The 19542-nt window shown below is 40.9% G+C and overlaps 1 protein-coding gene across 13 annotated transcripts in view; it reads right to left on the bottom strand.

The window, feature by feature from the left end:
• The window catches only part of dlg1 (MAGUK family member discs large 1), a 421217-nt gene that overhangs the window by 293546 nt on the left and 108129 nt on the right, over positions 1-19542 (bottom strand). For 3 of the 13 annotated variants that reach the window (XM_026817678.1, XM_018032913.2, XM_018032912.2), the window contains exons 1-2: positions 3108-3575; positions 2166-2645 (exon numbers count right to left, since the gene is read on the bottom strand). The exons of 5 other annotated variants lie outside the window; for them this stretch is intronic. The gene's annotated coding sequence lies outside the window, so the exon portion shown is untranslated. Of the gene's footprint in view, positions 1-2165; positions 2646-3107; positions 3576-19542 lie in introns of those variants that run through there. 5 more of the 13 variants (XM_018032919.2, XM_018032910.2, XM_018032916.2 and 2 more) reach the window with 2 other exon arrangements.

The following is a 19542-nucleotide window of genomic DNA, read 5'->3' as shown; positions in this document are numbered from 1 at the left end:
TAGCAATGTTCTTCCGACGTCTGACTTCTTTTTAAAAAATGCGTTTCTAAAGTGCATAAACGTTTGGGAGTGACTGTATAACCAATACATCCTTCAACCCGAAAAATGTGAGGTATATTCATTTGTATGAAATGTAATGAAGAGACACTGAATGAAATCGAGAACCTATCGGTTCGCCTCTTACGTAGCTTAGCTTTTCTTTTTGGTCTCTTCAGTTTCTTTTACGATGTACTAAGCGAAGCGTTTCACGTCTCCTTCTCAATCGGTAAACCGAAAGGAGAGAGAAAGAGGGAGAGAGAGCGAGAGAGAAATTTTATCTGTGTTCCATGACGAATTTCGACACGAAGGGTCTGGTAACGAGCAATCTGAATCGTCGGAATCGTCGGATTCGACAGATCGTGACAAGAATCAAGAGCAGTGCTTTTGATTGAGACGCAACAGGAAACACGACGGGCACGAGCTACTTCATAAATATTTTATTGGTCGCCTCCTTTATTTCGCATTACCGATTCCGTGTGATTTACGCTAATTTCATGAAACAATCTCACAGAATATATATACGATCCGGTTGGAAAAGGTCTCAACAGGTTAAAGGGAACATCGACAGACTTTCTACTTGATTTCTATGCGCTTTTTCGGTTCGATGATCGTCGATTTAATGCTCTTTAACATTCATTGCTTGTTCCTTTCCATTTCTTCACCGTCGCTGCATTTTGTCTGATGTGTACGATGGTTCGCGAATGAATGCGTCCCTGAGGACGCGTTTGCGAGGAGCAGCGTTGCAAATGCAGGAAGCATGAAACGCGCCAAGTGTGGTTTCATTACGAATGTTTTAAAGACAGAAATAGCGAGAAAGCCACTACACGACAGGGAGCTAATTATTTCGTTTAACTCGCCAAATTGTGATTCCACACGAACGATCTCTTTCTTGTAATAATATCCTCAATTTAATTTTGATTTAATTTGAATAAGTTGGAAGGCTTCTAATATCAATGTAAATTCGTTATGGAAACCGTTCGGAATCGGAATGAACTTAGTGGAAACAATAAGGATAGTAACCAAATACCAGTAGTTCTTCGACCGTGGGCGCTCTTTTCTCGTCAGGTTTCCGCCCGCTAGGAGAGCAATTCAGTTGGGAACCATAGCCGCGTTTTCATTAACCGACCCACGCACAATGTCATCGCGGAATTCTTCTTGCCAGGAAATGAAAGCCAGTGCTTAAGCTCTGTTTGAAAAGCGGGAGCAGCCACGGAACGTTGCGTTAAAGGGCGCCGTGATTATTTGAACAAGATTCGAGAAAAGAGGGAACCGAGACCGAAGTGCGCCGCGCACTAAAGGGAATCGGGACACGTAGTGGATAAGATACACGCGCCTGCTAAATTCTATCGTGTTCGTAATCCCCTTCGCGTCTCTCCTTTTTTAACGCCTTCGATAAGCTCCGCTATAAGGATAGAGGAAGAAACGGGGGTGAAACGCGAACGCCTCTTTGTTTCGGCGTTCAATAAAACTGTCGTCGAAAACGAAAGGAGAGGAAGCGGCGGGAACTTCGTTATTTGCTTCCTGTTATTGTGCGTTCCGGCAGATTTATTTAATGGCGTCGACTGTCTCACGACTACTTGCCCGGAAATTAAGGTCCTTGCTTTTATCCCCGCGCGCACCTATTACTATTTACACGTGGATATTACAACGAGCGCCAGCGATAATCGGGAAAATCTCGCGTTCCTTTTCTTTACGGAATTTTAACGAGATCCTGCCTTTCGACAATTTTTACCGGCTCGTTAAAAATTAATCACTGGAAAACAGAGACGCGACTTTTTGTTGAAAGACAAACGAAGTAACGGTAGAGTAATGAACGATCGTTTTTACATGTTCTGTCGGAGGAATATGTGTCCGAGCTGATCCCAGAAAACGAGTGGGTGGAGAAGATAGGAGGAAAAAGGGAGATCCGTCTCCATTTTCTCTCGTTTGCACGTGCGATCACATTTTCGTCCCTCCGACTGAGTAATACACGACATTTTTCGTTTTCATTTCGAGTGCCAGCAAGTTCAGTACCTTCTCCCTTCGAGGAGATTCGTCAACAATATACAACCGGTTCCTCTGTGCGAATGCACGAATATAGAAGGATCCTCCTTCGCTTTTATTCTACTACTGAGGCACCACGTTACCTTCCTTTGAAGTATCTGGAAATTCATCAGCCGAGAACCAGCCGAATCATCGCTGAGAACAAAATCGATCGTCTATCTCCTCGAATATCATTATGATCCAAGACGTCGTTCACTTTTCACTCGAGCTTCCTCGAAGGAAAATTATAAGAACAGAAGGTATACGGACGCACTGTAGATTCAGCCGTGAATAATTAATCACACGTTTCCTGATAACTCACAGATGAACGCGTCTCTTTCGTGCGAAGTGACCAAGGGAAAAGATCGCAAATGTGGAGAGCACGAGAGTCCCACCAAGTACCGTGCACACAATCGGCCACGCGCTGCTAATCCAGATTAGAGTTCGCGGCTCTACACATGCCTCATTGTAGGAACTGAAGTATCCCTTGAAAATTCACCGCTGCGAATCGCTAGAGAATCCATTACGAGAATCATGGCCACGCACTGGTCACAATAGTCGATGTTGCCTGATATAAATACCTTCTGTGCGAACGAGGTCGCGAAGATCAGCAAATATTCAACGATTTAAAATTAGCTAATTTTACTATTAACGATTCGCTAGGGACTGGAAAAACCGTGGCATGTCGTCGATAGAAAAGTATAGAAGCGACGCACTTTAATAATGAAAGCCGGAAAGACTCGAGCAGGGTTATGAAATTCCGCAAAAGTAAAGGAGAACTTATGCAACGTTCAATTTGTATAATGTATTCAAAATACAGACTACGCAAAAGTAGCGTGGTTCCCCGGTATCTGCAATTATAATTTTTTGGATTAAGCCGTGCTACGCTTTCGGTCACGGCGAGAGGCCTACGGTTTTCCAAGCGTAGTTAAAGGAACATGAAGCACGCCAAGTACAAGACGGTGTTGGACATTAAGACGGGAAAATTCACATGGAACTTATAAAAATGCATGAACGAATCTCGTTCCCTCGCAGAAGATATTTACATCATCCGATTCACAGAGGACAAACTAACTGTAGAGAAATATTTCACACTGAATTTGCGTCACTGTACGTCGTCGACGGATCTTTCTTTCCTCATTCACTTCGTTTTATTTCATTATACAACGTTCAATTTCACACTGTCACGATCGGATTCTATTCTCCATGGCACTGAATCACGATTAACAGTCGACACTCAATCACACAGATCACAATTCTGAAGCCTCTAAAAGTTCGATCGAACTTTCCCCCTCGATCCGAGCTTGTGTAGAGCTGGGCACACGATAGACTCGGGATCATGAACGAAAAAATTGAAGAGATAAAAAGAGGGAACGAAGAAGAAGAGAAAGAATGCGTGAGAACGAGGTGATAAGAAAAATAGAGGAAGGGAGAGAGAGAGAGAGAGAGAGAAAGAGAGGACAGCGGGGTACAACAGCACGATACGGTAACAAGTGGAAAAACTCAACGGCTAGATCCGACGGTCGTTGTGGCGCGCGGCGAGCCACTGACTGCCTCCACCAATTCCACGCCTTTCCCTGTCCTCCCACCCTCCGTGCGCCGCCACCTACGCCGATCACCCTTGCACACCCTCTTCGCGCTGTCCTCGACAACCCCAGGCGCAAACGCTACGAAGATCCCCGTTTCTCTTGCTCTATCCTCCTTCGGCCCCTCTCTATTTCTCTTTTTCCTCTCCCCCCTCTTTCTCTCTACACTCTACTCTTTTATCTCTGCCTACGCATTGCCCCTCTCTCACTTTTACCGGTCTTATAATGCCTCCCGTGTTATTTCATTCTTTGCATCGCTGTTCACTGAATTTTGCAGTAGTATTACCTGTTTCTTCTCAGTTTCCGCTCTCTCTTTTTGTACCCTTTTATTATATTCCTCTATTACTCTGTATTTTTTACCCCAGGAACGCGACAGAATCCGATGAGTCTCATTTTCGATTCGATTCGTCGTGCCAAACTTTTGTTTTCTCTATTTTTGTTTTATTTCTCTCTCTCTCTCCCTGTCTATTGTATCTGGATTTTTTCGTAATATTTTCTTTGGTTACTTACTACAGCGGACTGAAATATACTTTTTCGTTCGTTTCCATTCATGCCCGTTCGTTGCTCGCATCTCACTTCCTATTATTCGATTTCTTTATTTACATATTTGTAGCCCCAAACGTCGCCTACATATTTCGATAGCGCTCTTTCACTACCACAGTGACTCCTATTTTTTAGCTTCGCTCTCCTCCCGTTATTCGTTTGCAGTTTGTATCTGGGACACTGGAACTGACGTTCTGAAACAAACCTCTCGGACCGATCGAGCGTGTAATTGATAGGTTTGCCCGGTCGACGTCGCGCACTACCTTTCAATTACTTAATTAAGAAACCGAGCATTTAGTTTTGAATTGCAGATATTTCGCTGCGGGGACAGACGGCGGCTAAAATAAGGCAACGAGAGACAGGAAAAATGGAGTGGCCAGCGTGAAACGATTGTAAATTAAATAATAGTACCGTCTGCGCGAAATTCCTCTGACTCCACTGGCTTTTCTGGCTAAAACGCGTTTGCTCCACTTGTTCGTTACCTTCGACAAGCGGAGCCCTGGGATTACCACCGATCCGAATCGTTTTTCGGGGGGAAATCGTTTTCGAAATCAATTGGATTTGCACGCGTTCCCCTGTACCTATCAGTCGACCGATTCTCCTCGATTCGGAAGCGATTCAAACATTTATCTTTGCACTTACGTTTCATCACATTCCGAATCTAATTCAAACTACGGTCTAACTTAAATTACTATTAGAAAAAGCTGTTAATACTGTTTAATATGACTCTACAGCAAAATCTACTTTAAAATGATTACTTGCTTTTTAATAAAAAATTGTTGTAAATTATATTTCGTCAGAACGAAACTGAATTTTTTGTAGCCCAAGCATCCTTTACACATAGAATACGATATCGCGGATTTTCCATAGGTTTTCCCCTATCGTCAAACGGATTACCATGAATTATAGCGATCCGTATTTGCGTCAGTCCGAACAAGCATCAAGGGATCGTTATGATAATTCCCCGTCTCTAAACCTACAGCTTCCAGAACTCTTTCGCGAACGTGCGCGATTTCATCCGCTTCTTAAATCCTAGCGGATTCGCTATTTTCATTTTCATTGACTACCGAGTCGCGGCGCATTACATTTAAATCGACGCCGTGTTCCACGTCAGCTGTTTTTACAATCGTTTCGCGTTACATCCGATCCTTTGCCCGTCGATGAACGGTGTAGCTACGGTGTATTGGAACGCGAGCGAAACGCGAGCACGATATTAAATGCCAGCGAAAACCAGTCTCGAATTTCGCCGAGGCACAGTTAGACAATCGTTCCATGCCAGGGAATTCCATGAATAGCCGGGAATCTCATTGCGTGTCACGAGAAAAAGGGAAAGAAAACAAAATAATAAGGACTCGGATATTTACGCAGTCTAATTCGCAGTTGCTGTTCGCGATCGCCGTTACATTTCTTTCCCCCTCGCAAGTGCAAACGAAACGGAGTCTCGGCGTTTATGCGATCGAGTTCTGTTCTAGAAACTGCGGAGCGAAATTGCTGTATGCTTTTCTTTCGCTACGTTTACAATATCACTTAGTTCTCTCCCACGCATTGAAGACGGGATATTTAAATTTTATTTTGTAGGCGAGAAACTTTTGAATGACAGTACGAATTTCGACGTCGAAATGCGGAGCTTTTGATTAGAAGCGAACTTTTTTTTCGTCTATCCAACAATTCACGGTGAATGAATTTGCGTCACGCGAAACAAAGAGAAAGTTGGTAAATCAGATTCGCGCGAATTATCGACTAACAGACACGCGGATCGGAATAATTCTCGAAAGCTTCTCATTGCGTTCAACTGTCGAACAAACCTGGCACGACCGGGCTTAGCCACGCATTTTAAGCCGGACGCGGCGCGGAGCGTGGCGGAAAACGTTCGAGCTCGACCGCCGCGCCGGGTTTATATCATATTAACCGTGCAGGAATTATTTCATGTGTCGCCGAGCAATGCGGCGGTAATCCCACAACGAATTACAGTCCAATTGCTCGCGCGGACCCGGGAATTCCACCTTTTCCTTCGAACAACTCGCCCTCTCGTTCTGTCACGCGCAAACGAACCCTTTTCCGCTGTTTTGCGTTCGCGCTGCTGCTTTAAAGGTTCGCCTCGCATGCGGGCTCTCCGCTTTATACTCTTTGCCCCTGCCTCCTCACCCTGCGGAACCCTACTTGTGGTTCTAAAACGATGAACAAATTGCGCGTATTTCACCGTGTAACATATTAGTTCATAAATTTTTAACGCTGTGTGACAATCGGCATTCGATGTCCGATTTTCGGTCTCAGATACTCGCATGTACGAAATTCGTCTCTCGCGACGGAAACGCGTCTCCGTTCCGACGAAGCAAAAAGTAAAGCGGTCACGATATTAATTTATCAAATTCACCACTGTAGACTAGAGTCGCTAGGAGTTGCACGATTTGGAATGTCTCCGCTGTCGCGCGATAACGAAGTTCGATCGACCCGGTACGTACAGTCTGCGAAACGAAATTCGATCTCGGGAACAGCAGCGCGACGAGTTTTGCCCGAAACACGGCCAATGATCATCGTCGCGGAGCTGTCGCGCACCCGGTTCGATCGCTGGATGACCCCGTTTTCAAGCCATGCTTTCGCGGCGACACGCTGCTGCCGCTGCTGTTGGCTCCGCTCTATTTTCGCGTTCATTTCTCCAGCAGATGACTTACTCGAGTAAAACGATCGCGTTCGATCTCCGACTGTTTCGACGCCGTAAATCAAAAGACAATCGAAAGGAAAATCCGATCAGACTCGGGGGCCACGGGGAAAGGCTCGAAACGCGGCAGGAACGAAGTGTCAACAACAGGCAACGAAAACGACCCCTCTGTTTTCGCCTGTCGATACATTGTACTACCTTGTTCAGAGCCCTCCGCGCACACGCTCTCTACGGCTCTCACATTCTCTATCCGACCCCCGCCGCAACTCCGTGTAAATTACGTTCCCACGATGTACCAGTGTTTTCGCCCGCGAATGGGAGCGGCCAGACCCGAAGGGTTTCCAAACGTAGACGCGGGCGAGGGTAATAAAATAAATTGCAGCACTTAGCGAGAGGCTCCGGGGGCGGCTAATGCTCCATCCCCCCAACCCCTGACGGCTTCCAGCCGCCAGCCGAGTTACCACTTTACTCCTGCCAGCTTCCCATCGCATCGGCTAAGTTATCTCGATTAGCGATGCTTAATACATTCCCGTGCCAACTTCATGGACTTGAAACATCACTCGATCACTTCTTCGTGGACCAGCTATCACGGAGAAGCATCCCTCGACTTTCTTTACTTACCCTTGTATCTCATTTCTTCCAGATTATAAATTCAAATTAGCATGATCTAATTTTTACCAACCGGAGATCACAGGATAAAAATTTTTATAATGATAGCTCACGATCGTCTTATAAAGATAATATATGATTTTATGATAGAATAATATTTGGCACGTTTAATGTATTGTAAACTTATAATTATATGTATGAAAGGATTTATATAGATTAAGTTGATTGTTCAAAATATTCAATGGCTATAATCTAGTTAGGGTTACTCAGACTTTTTAAATTGTCACGCATTTCGAGGTCATTGGACAGTGTCGAGAAAATTGGAAATTCAAAGTGGAAAGGGAGCAAAGGAGGATGAACTTCAGTGGATCGGGCTTCGATATTAGCTTTGGCTGCGCTCGAGTATCGAAGATTCGATAAACCAAGCCCAAGAAAACGCGTTTGTGTTTTTGGTACGGGCAGGAGCGACGCGAGATCGCACGGATCCCTATCGGTTACGAATCACAGAGCTGGTATCGCACGTTCTCATTGGAAAATGTTTAACTTTCTCAGTTGAGCCGGTAGACCGGAGAGCGATACAGGCCTGGGACCGGAAATATCGGTTCTCATGCATTAATTCTCGATAAAAAGGGAATAATAGCGTGTAACTTCTTTCATTACCGAGTATTCCTTCGATTTCGAGAATTTGGGAGAAATCAGAGATAGGTCGAAGATATCGATTGCAGTTTCAGTCAGCATTACCTCAGTCAATGATATTAAATATCATGGACTCCATCTTCCTAATAAACTTCATTATTTGTCTACCAGGAAACAAAACCGTAATTCGAATCAATAAATATCTGACTGATCTATACATCGCGAAAAATGAAGTGTTTGAGATCAATGAACGTTAGGTAAGTCGATTGACATCACGATTGAATTAAATAAATGACATACGTACACGTAAAAAGAATTCATTGCCCACATGTAAAGATGATTTATGAAATCAACTCTTACTGTGTAAACGTTTTTCCATCACCCTAATTATGAAAAGCTGTACACGATTCAATTGATCTTACACGAGATGGTATTCATACATAGTATAAATCTGATGTTTTTAATATACGTACATTGGAAATGTGTGGACAAGTTTTTATTGAAATGGGGAAACCTTTTTGATAAATTCTGTGTGGAGTATCTATTAATTACATTCTTATGTATCAATCATGCACATCATAAAAGGTTTTAAACATATGTACATAACATATGTTCTCATACACATTGACATGTGACAGTATTTTCAACCATACAAAAATATTAATTCTCGTTAATTGTCACTTCGAGAAAGGACTATGAAATATAAATGTGTGCTTTATAACGTTAAAACTCAATAGAGTTTTGCGTTATTGTAATAATAAATAATTAGTTATATAAATAAAATCCAGAGAATATCGATTTCTATAATTAATTTAATCAAATCCTGATAAATGTCAAGTTACAAATAATAAAAAACAAATACTTAAGTAAATCGTTTACGAATTCAGGTGTCTCTATTTGCTTTTACGAAAAGGGTAAGAGAATGGAATCTTTAATAAGTAGAGCTATGTACTACTATTGGACTATAGAAGCTGGTGAGTCGTTAACGAATATACTAATCTCTCATATGCACTGGATGAAAGTAATATCTTAAATGACTTGTTGAATATCATTACGTTAAATTTTTAGATCCCAGAACGAAGAATCTACCACTCGTCTCATCACCAATAACAGTTCTTGTGCTTATAGCTTCGTACTTATTATTTATTCTTAAATTCGGTCCTAAGTACATGAAGAACAGGAGGGCACTCCGGTTAATGATTTTCATGCGAATTTACAATTTCTTTCAAATGATTGCAAACATGAGCATTGCAGAAGTATTCATTACTGCTGGATGGTTCACAGACGTAAACATATTCTGTCTGTGAGAAGAACAGATGCCAGTTCTTTATTCACCTGTTAGCATCAAGGTGCTTTGATCATCGATTAAAAAAAACTTCCATATATTAATTACTAAAGAAAACGATAGGGATACTATTAATCAGTTTTCTATAATTGCAGATAGCTTACATAATGTGGCTTGGGATGTTACTAAGAATCGTCTATCCGATTGAACTGATAGTAACAGTGCTTCGAAAGGGAAAAATACACACAGCGTTCCTGGATGTCTATCTTCAAGTGTCTACACTTATGTTGGCTTGGTTTATCACGAGATACAGCCCAGTGGCGATGGCAACGTTTACACTCATGTTAAATTCAATTGTCAATTCTATGACATATACCTATTCTTTCCTCTGCAGTTTCGAAAAGACGCAGAATATACTGGAGCCATACAAATATTTATTAACTGGCATACAAATAGTAAGTATAGATAAATCATAAAATTAAACCCCAGACCGTCGCCTGTGTCAATCTCTATTATTTAATTAAGAAAGTCTCGTGTATCGATGGAAGTCAATTAAAATATTGTATCAAAAGAAATTTTAATATCACTTGTACGTGTAATAAAAGATCCAAACCATGTGGCAATACTAACGTCCGGAATATTGATCCTGAATAGTACACTAAATTCTTTGTGACATTTCTTTCAACAGATACATACTCTCATCACAATAATGCATAACGCACAAGCGTTTCTACCCAGCTGCCCAGTGTTGAAAATACCAGCCATCATCACGATAGTTAATGTATTGATTAATTTTTGTATACTTTGTAAAGGTGTTCTACAAGAGCTATATACACTCGATGAAAAAAAACTAAAAAGAAATCACAACGCCCAATTGTCTATTATGTAATTAAACATCGGCCCTCAAAAGGAAAGATATTGATGTTTCAAAATATACAACTTTCCCAAATATATAAAAGATAATATATTAATTTACATGTACTATATTCTATCTAAAATTAAAATGAATCTCGTGTGTAATGTAGATGTTAACGAGAAATAAAAATACAGTATCGATCATCCAATGTTTGGTAATACTTAATGATTCTCCTTTTTGCTTGTCCCTTGACTGGAAAAACCATTTGAATTCCGAGAACTTTTCTGTCGTTATAACAAATCCAGAATATTTCGCGAACTGAATTAAAGTTTGATCGACGAACTTGCTACGAACAGATTTTCAAGCTTAGGCTTTCAATGAATTAATTACATTAGTATATCCGCTTTAACTTTGTCGGGCAAAGAGTTTGGGATATCGAAAAGCGTCGCCCGAAGGATTGACAAACGTAAATCTCGGAATTTAGCAGTTAATTAAGCTGCAGGATTCGTTCTGCTGAATAAGCTTTCGATATTTTTTCTCTGAAATGTTTTGTGATTCGATCGTACAGATAACTCAATCGCGAAACGAGAAACGTGACGTAAAAAAAAATGAACATCGAAGAATATAAAAAGTACGGTTGACACAGCAAAATCGATAGCAATAGAGAATATTACTTCGAGATATAATTGATGTATCCGATTAGTACAATGGCTTCCAACATGTGGATTGACAAAACAACGATTTCCGCGAATTTAATATCTGCTGCAGCGTCAAGTATGCGAGCTTTTTTTTGTCGAAGCCATTTATTTGTTTGGCCATATCCTTTTATTATCACATGAAAAAGTAATTACACTGGCTGCATCAAAGACTAAAGACCCTATTTTGATGCACAACTTCCAAAGGATTAAATTTGCGAGTCTTCATAAAATTGAATTTCATTCTTCGTCAGATTGGATCTTCTCTAGTTTAATTAAAATACTTCTGAGAGAAGCGAAAATTAATAAAGAATCAGTCAATTCCAAATTAATAATGAAGTTGATTTAAATTCATTAATTTTTTAATCAGTATAAGAAAGAATAGTAGGTTCGCTCTGTCAAAAAAGTGTACGCATGACGAAAATAAAAATTTTTTGTTCTCAAAATTTCGAAAAATGCTTCAAATAAAAGTTGTAGCTACTGCTAACACTAAACAAAATGGTAGTATACAATTTTCTTCTATCTCGAATAATTCACTTTTCAAATTAAAGCTGGGGAATCTGTTGGTCATGAGATCATAAAAGCCGACACCGTAAATGAGGCTACGGTTTTTTTTATACTGTGGCATCGGTTGAATTTCTGATTGTTCTAAATAAAATCCCATCGTTTTGTATTCGCCCTGCAACCTAGATAACTCGTATATGGGAAAATTCCAAGTTCCAATTAGGACACAGAGAGCTTGAAATTCCAGTTTCGCCTTTCAATACCGATTGGCACGTTACCGCGAACTAAACTTTAAACGAGAGGATTATGGGATTGCGCACTAGTTGGCTGAAGTTAAGACCATGTACGATGTCTCACAAACTGCATGATCCACGCAACAAATGTGTGGAACGAGCGAATTCCGAAATCCGATAGACAGGCTCGTCGTTTTTTCCTGTCTCTATAGTTGCATTCGTATTTGAGATACTACCATTTTGTTACCGAAATTTTCTCTTCGTCGCCCTGATATCATTTTTTATTACTGAAATCCATTCTCTGCTTCTGCGTGCACACTCATGCTACCCTTTGTCACAGAAATTCTCATTTCTAAAATTCCTTTCTAGAGATGAAACCGCGTCACTATTCTCTTTGCTACAAGAATTTTTCTGCGGAAGATTGAATTTTCCTCGTGCTCAAACTCTTTATTGAATACTGCGTTCCCAAACTTCTTAAACTTTTTCCAAATCCTAATTCCGTCAAAGTAGCTTCGTCCCGTCTTTCTGCGTCGTCGAGAGCGTAGTAAGTCAATCGGTAATTACCAAAAAGGAAGCGATCCTGATCCGCCAAACATGTTCCTTCACGTGCCATTAGACCCAAACAATCCTGACTCCAATTTCTCGCACACAAAAAACAGTACACGTTCTAGATCAAACCCGAATGATAAAAGTCGAACCGGAGAACTGGAATCGAATCCCGGTTTCACCCGGTTCAGTTTTTCGCTTGCACGATTCGAGGTTCGCCCTGTAGTTTCTGAAAACTGGAAATCGTCGACGCTGCATCCACCGTTCCAAATCCGACGTCGTAACAATGGAAAAATATCTTGGCTGGCTTCGATCGTTCGAAATCATTTCCGACGATCATCAAAGCGTCGATCCATTATTTTCCGAACCGACAATAACCGAAAGCAACGATCACATATTTTCGTATTCGGTGAAACTATCGAATCGGTCAAAACATCGCGTCGTTTGGATGGACTGCTATTGAAATCGGTTTTACTTCTTTCGATTAATAGATGGTCGGCATTTTTATTCCACAATCATTGACCAAATTATGAATGCAAGAGCTACCCATGGCTGTTTAAAATCACTGCCTCAGCCAAGTTCATAATATTTGAATTGGACTTTAGAAACAATACTAAGCGACGAACCACGTATTTTAAATTGTATATTGATCTTTCAATAATTTAATGCTAATGAGTGCTACGTAGAAATGAGAAAAACAATCGATTCGACGGTCAACAGACTGTGGAATATTGAGGCTGGGTACATACAATGGAATAAAAATATGGAAAACTCAATCATGTCATTTCCAGTTCAGCGTTCACGACCAAATGTAACGAGTACTACAAAGCATTCTTGAATTGCGCGCTTCTTTTCACCGAAGAAGCAATTTTTCTGCATGCTCCGTCCATAAGGGACCATTCAATTTTTAATTACGCGCCATTGAAACGATACTCGCTCCAATTCCTTGGATTCGAACAGAATTTAGTCGGAAGTTGCGACTCATAACAAAAATGAATTACAATAAATTATACAAACGAACGACATATAAATTCATTCCTTTATGTAATTCTAGAAATTCCAAATTAAAGGGTGAAGTCTAAAAAAGTGGAAATTTAAAATCGTGAAACGAAATTTCGAAAAGGCTTCTTCGAACGGGTCGGCCCAATTAGAAGCTCAAACACTTTTTCTATTTTCGCTCACAAAGTTCTCCAATCTTCTTTCTAGCGTTCGAGACACAGCTTTTACGCTTGACGCGAAAAAAGGACTCGTCGTAAAAATAATAGAGCAATAATTTCATGGTCCTCCATGGAATATAGGAACATTTTACAGCCGCTTTAACGAACGTACCTCACGTATAGTCAGTTTCATGATGCGCTTTAAAAGCCCATTATCTAACAATATTCGTTTTGCGATCACAATGTACGCGATTCCTTCGCTGGAGCAAAAAATATTTTTCCTCGTTTAACATACTGGCGAATTCTCACATTTTCCGTAAAATTGCTCCTAGTAACTAGACCACGTTCACGCGTTGAAAAAGTAATGAGTAAACTTTCGCCGGCTTCGCTCGCCTCCGTCTCGTACATTTCCATTATTTTTGGAAATTTTAACATTTCCTCATTGCCGCGAGAAACATTTCGTTGAGTGTTTCAAAGCGGCCAATAGATATCATAGAAAAAATTAAATATCAGTAAACGTCTTCACTTTTTTGACAAACTAGCCAGCACATCGAATCGATCATTTTTCAGATAACGCTCGCACGCGTAGGTGATTCGGTTCTCGTATCGAAACGTCCGCGTTTTCTACGACACAGTGGGCGAGTTATCCCGTTCAAATAGTTTATGCGACGCCAGAAATTGGAACAAGGGTGATCTCGGTCGGTCGGTCGATCGGGAGCCGAGAATGCAAATATCAATTTTGCAACGGGCCAGAGGAAAATGCGACAGAGAGAATGGCGAAAGGCAAGGGAGTAGACCGGGAGGGAATGGTAGCGGTACAATTGAGACATCGACATAAGCGTTTTAAACAAGTATGCCCGCATCGCTTTTGTTCCCCGCGAGCTGTTATATCGTCACTTTACACTGCACCTGCTGCGACCATTGTTCTTCCTATGAAACGCCCGGTCGACATACATACATACTTGCTTGCAACAACGCGATGCGACGACTCCTCTCATGAACAATATAACGTGGCAAACTAATCTGTATCCATCTATGCATGTTAAAGGACTGCTCCTCCTTCTCTGTTATTCAATTTATCTGCTTACACAAGGTTCGCTTTTGTTTAACGTTTCGATAATCCTTTTTAATGCCCTAAATCGTTCGTACTCTTCGCACTATTAATATATGGCAAGGAGAATGCTTCGAACTATGAAATGAAACGTTATAAAGAACTCGTAAAACTCCTTACTTAGGAAAATTTTAATATTCCTATATAAACGTAAAAACAAGCAGAAAGACTGACGACAGGACGTGGAAACTTAATTAAATCTCCAAGAATTCATTTCAGCGATATTAATCTTGTTTTAATTAAATAACGAGAATCTAGATCATAAAATTCAAAAGGGGGCGGTAAGAAATCTGACGGCGAAAATGTAAGAACTGTTGACATAATTTCACTGTGAAAATATATAACCATTGAAACGTTTAGAGAGGTGATGTATCGATAGAAATGCATTGGCATAATGGGACGGCCGACGTCGCGTCGGAAGCCAGAGGCAACACAATCGCTTAAGAAACAAAGGGAGGGAAAAGTTTCCACCGCGGCGCGCCGGTGGCTGCTGATACAAAGGGGGATATTTTTCTTTCGGTAAAGGAAGAAAAAGCGGCACGCGATAAGACGCGGAATTACCTCGATGTAGTAAGTACCTAACAGAGCGGCATTGTTAGGAGACGTCATAGCCAACGAAAAGAACTCGATTACTCCTGTTTCGCGAGTCCGGCCCGATGAAATACAGGCGGAGACGCCCGCTTTTATGGTAATAATAGGAGCTCCGATTCAGCTTGGGGTTCTCGTTTAAAACTTTCGCAAGCGTACAACTCGCGAGAGAAAGAGAGGCTGTCGGATAGGAGGCAGTTTTAAGGAACGAAATAAGAGAAAAGGAAAGGAACGAGTTACGAGGTAACTCTACACGCAAAAGGTATCGCTGTTATTCTTCTAACAAGAACGTAGTATCCAGTATCCTATGAAACAGTTTACTTGCTTCAGTGATCATTCGAACGATCCTTGCCGACGTTCTTTATATTACATAGTTACGGTTTGAACTCTTAAACGAAACGGGTGCGGTGTTTTATTGTTCTGATGAAAACGGAAAGCATAAAACAGTGGTGATTGAGAACTCGAATAAGATAATTGGGTGGTTTAAATTTTAAAAGAACGAAACTTCCAATTACGCGGAATGCCCCGATTTAATTAAAAAATTTCCACGAAAATTAACCGTAGACCAAATTGCTGGCAATACATAGCTAATTGCTATTACATTAGTAGCGCATCCGGCAGGTAGATAGGTAGGTAACTCGAACTTCTGCGCTCTGCCAGCAGGGTTTACTGTGCTCTAAGAGCTTCCGTGTACCCGAGGAATAACACTCTCATCCGTTCAAATTACCGTCGAACGCAATGGTTTCGAAGTTCGGTTGATTTCTCTCCCGTTAATAGACCACGCGCGAGCGCGTCGAAACGTTCCCAGCGCTCTCTTTTTATATTGCGAGCTAGTTAGAGCAGAGCCATGTGGGATATGCGCGATCAATCTCGCTTTATTCGAAAAGTGCGAACCGTTTAAATAAAAGAGTCAATTAAACGAGGGAAAAAATGTTCACGATCAATTTGGGATTTCTCAAGCTTTATCACCTGGAATTGAATTCTCAAAGCCGGTTCGGGAACTTTCGGCGGTTGTACATGGGATGAAAGTGCTGAGAAGTAAAGTAGAGGGAAAAAGAAAGGGTAGGGCAAGACATTCACTGCAGCTATCGATAATTCTGTCTACGGAAGAACAGTAAAAGGAATCCAATTTACAATTCTCTGCTCTGAACAAGTGAAATTTTCACGAGCCAAAGAACCGTGTACAGTTGTATTATTTACTGTTTAGAAACTAACCGGAAACCAGTCAAAGAACAGATCTCTATTTTCCGAAATTTTCCAACATTCAACAATTGAATAATTTAGGAGCAGATCTAGATAAAAGATCGAAATATCAGGCGTTCATCCATATATATTTTTCATGCTTTATTTAATGGAAATCTCTCTGCCGAGAGCGAAGAGCTCGTTTTCAGAGGCTCGTGACGGGACGTTGCGCGTCACCAATCAAAGCCATCGAAATTAATGACTTTACCCGGAGGGGATAAAAAAAGAAAGGTGACTATACGCTTCGCGTATACTGGCAGCACGTTCAAATTAAACTGTGTTTTCCCAGTTACACTCGAGAATAGAATGAAAAAAGGATTCTTTCTATTCCTACTATTCCGTGTCCGTTACATGGAACACAAATAATGGTTTTTTTTTATTTTTGAAACTGTGGTTAATCGTGTCTCCGTGACAAATAAAGAAAATTAGATTATTTCGACAAAACGGATTTATTCGACGCAGGTAACTCGCATGCATGTAACTTGATTAAGGTAACCAGGTTCTCTTCATATTGAAAGAACTAATTCGTTCAGCGAGTGGCGTATAAATTCGCTGGAAATATCCAATGATCGTCGGATCAAAAACGAAAGGATTAAGATCAAGAGAGCAACTTCGTGCCGGTGCATTTCGACGAGCTGCTTTTCAGCCAGACGAAGACTGCATACACAAAGTTAACCCGGTGTTGCTCTCGGCGGCGTCGCGACGCGGTGGTAGATCCGACGATAGATCACGTTTTAAGAATAAGGGGGCTGGAAGTGGTCGATCGAACCGTGGAACGTTTGCATGAACGATAATGGAAAAAGTGGTCGAACGAAGGGAATTACACCGAGTGCGGAGGAGTAAAACGGCGGTAGACGCGGTCGACCGGCAAAAATAAGGTAGGACGAGGGAGAAGAAATAGTTAGAAGATTGATAGGCGGATAAGAAAAAACGGATAGGCAAGCAAACGGGAAGGAAAGATAGAAGCGTTATCGACGCGCGGAATTTATCCCTCGCCGGAGAGAACCTGATAGATTCATGGACTCTGTTCCAGCCCGAAAACTTTCTTTCCGTTCAAAACGTGGCTCTGATCGTGGTTCAATCAGGCCCTTGATCCCAGTGTGTTAATACGAGGTTTTAAAAGTCTGTTAAATTCTCTGGGAGTCAGGTTAATTCCAATTCCAGTAATTAATGGAAATTTAACTTAGTTTTATAGGGGAAGATTTATTTTTCACGCAACGGATTGCTTACCAATTGCACAACAGGATAACAATTTGTCTAGTTTTTTCTGTCGCGTCTGATAGAAAGTACAAACTGGAGGAGGATTTATTACATCTACCGCGCGATCGGTCTACGATAATATCCTAAACGGATGTACGTACGTAATCCGCTTGGAGATTAACAAAATACATTACGCAAACGTCGTATCGGTTCCACTCATATATAGATATACGTATTATGCACCGTACCGGGGCACGATTTGCTGAAATTGAAAGACGTAAATCCCATTATTCGGATCGAAATTCGATCGAATTTTCTCGTTCGCGGAGGCGATTATATCGTCATCTACGCCAGTTTTCGAGAACCGATTTTCTAAATATTCCGGCTCGAGTATGGCGAAACCTGTTCAACGATCGTCCAGGGAAAAATAATAAAATACACCGGTTGAAAATATGAGATATTAGCGAGCGATGAATAAAAATCGTGGTACAGGTTTCACGATGAAAACGCTGGGCGTCGAAATATATCGTCATTAAGTCGACACGATGCGGAAGCTCAAGGCGGTAGCTCCTAAATCTCGGTAAATTGGCGGACTGGCGTAATACATATAATAAAAGTACAGTTAACGCGGCCGCGAGTGAGAAAAATGACCGGGAGCTTTTGAAAGCTTTGACCATCTCAGGCCATGCATCTGGAATTCCTACTAAAAGCATCAGCCATAAACTTAATTGTCGTGTAACGTCGAGTCTGATTAACTGATACAAAAAAAATATGACATTCTTTTATGAATATAATTAATGTACATTCTGTATGTAACATTTCACATCTACATACATAGATCGGTTGTACCTGTCATTATACGCCATTTACAGCAAATACATCGTTTCATTTGCCAATGTGGCATTCGAGACGAAAGAACGAAGTCCATTTTTCGTAGATTTCACGACTGTTTTGCGAAAAAAGTTAGGGCTCGCGAGTCGTAAAGCGTGTTTTATAGGGGGGCATGTCTCAGGCCGCGGGAGGGCACGGCACAAACTATAAAATATCGCTCCTTGTAATGCAGAGCATGCGTCTTCGGCTGGTGCAACGGTCGAGGGGTGGAATCGAGACTAGACTTCTGGGAGAATTCGCGAAGAAGACGTCCGGAAGGAGAAGAAAAACTAGGAGAAGCAATAGAACGCGATCAGCAGTCCAGCGTATTCGTGAACATATTTTATGCAACACTGATTTCTGTTGATTGATTCCGAATTGGTTTCTTCGTAGATTTGTCAAATAAAACGTATTGAGAGAAAAATATAATGTTTCACAGTTTGTGTGTTTCCAGAAATAATATCAAGCTCACACGATAAACGGAGAGCAATATTTATCTAAAAGTGTGAAATGAAATAGAGACGATTGCAAACATGAAAATTGATACACGCAAGACGACGCTGGTATTAAATTTATTGGAAACCGCTGCAGTGTCATGGGACCGGACGTAGACTACCTAACACCAATGAGAGTTGACAAAGTAACCGCAGATTTGGAAGAGCAAGCAGGAACTGTTTTAAGAAGAACGAATACGAAACCTGACACTTCGCGAATCATTCTATCCCAACGGTATTAGATAAATTCAAGAGAGACGCCACACTTAAGATGCGGAGTGAGTCAGTAAGTCATATAAAGTAACTGATCATTCTTTTGTTTTATATGAATCTTTTCATTTATGGAACTTATTGAATTAATGCCTCCTCGCATTTATATAAATTACGATTCATTTGACTTTTTATTAGAATTAGTAAATATTGTATTATTTTAGATGACAATTCTTATTGATTCATTCTGTATTTTAAGTATGACATCTTGCCTTTTACACTAAGATTTAAAAGACAAGATATCAAGTTGAGAAAGCAGCAAATATATTTCTAGAGGTGGAAAGTATTCATTGAAAAAATGGTTACTGATAGCGAATAAAATGTGGATAACCGTGTTATACCGAAAGGACTACGAGAAATGATCTGCGTGAAGATTTTAGAGATATCTTCGCATCCT

Source organism: Ceratina calcarata, unplaced genomic scaffold (assembly GCF_001652005.2).
Source record: "Ceratina calcarata isolate Rehan_Ccalc_2016 unplaced genomic scaffold, ASM165200v1 scaffold60, whole genome shotgun sequence".
Classification (NCBI taxonomy): domain Eukaryota; kingdom Metazoa; phylum Arthropoda; class Insecta; order Hymenoptera; family Apidae; genus Ceratina; species Ceratina calcarata.
Note: the sequence above shows the minus strand (reverse complement) of the source record. Positions and strands in the feature narration are given on the sequence as shown.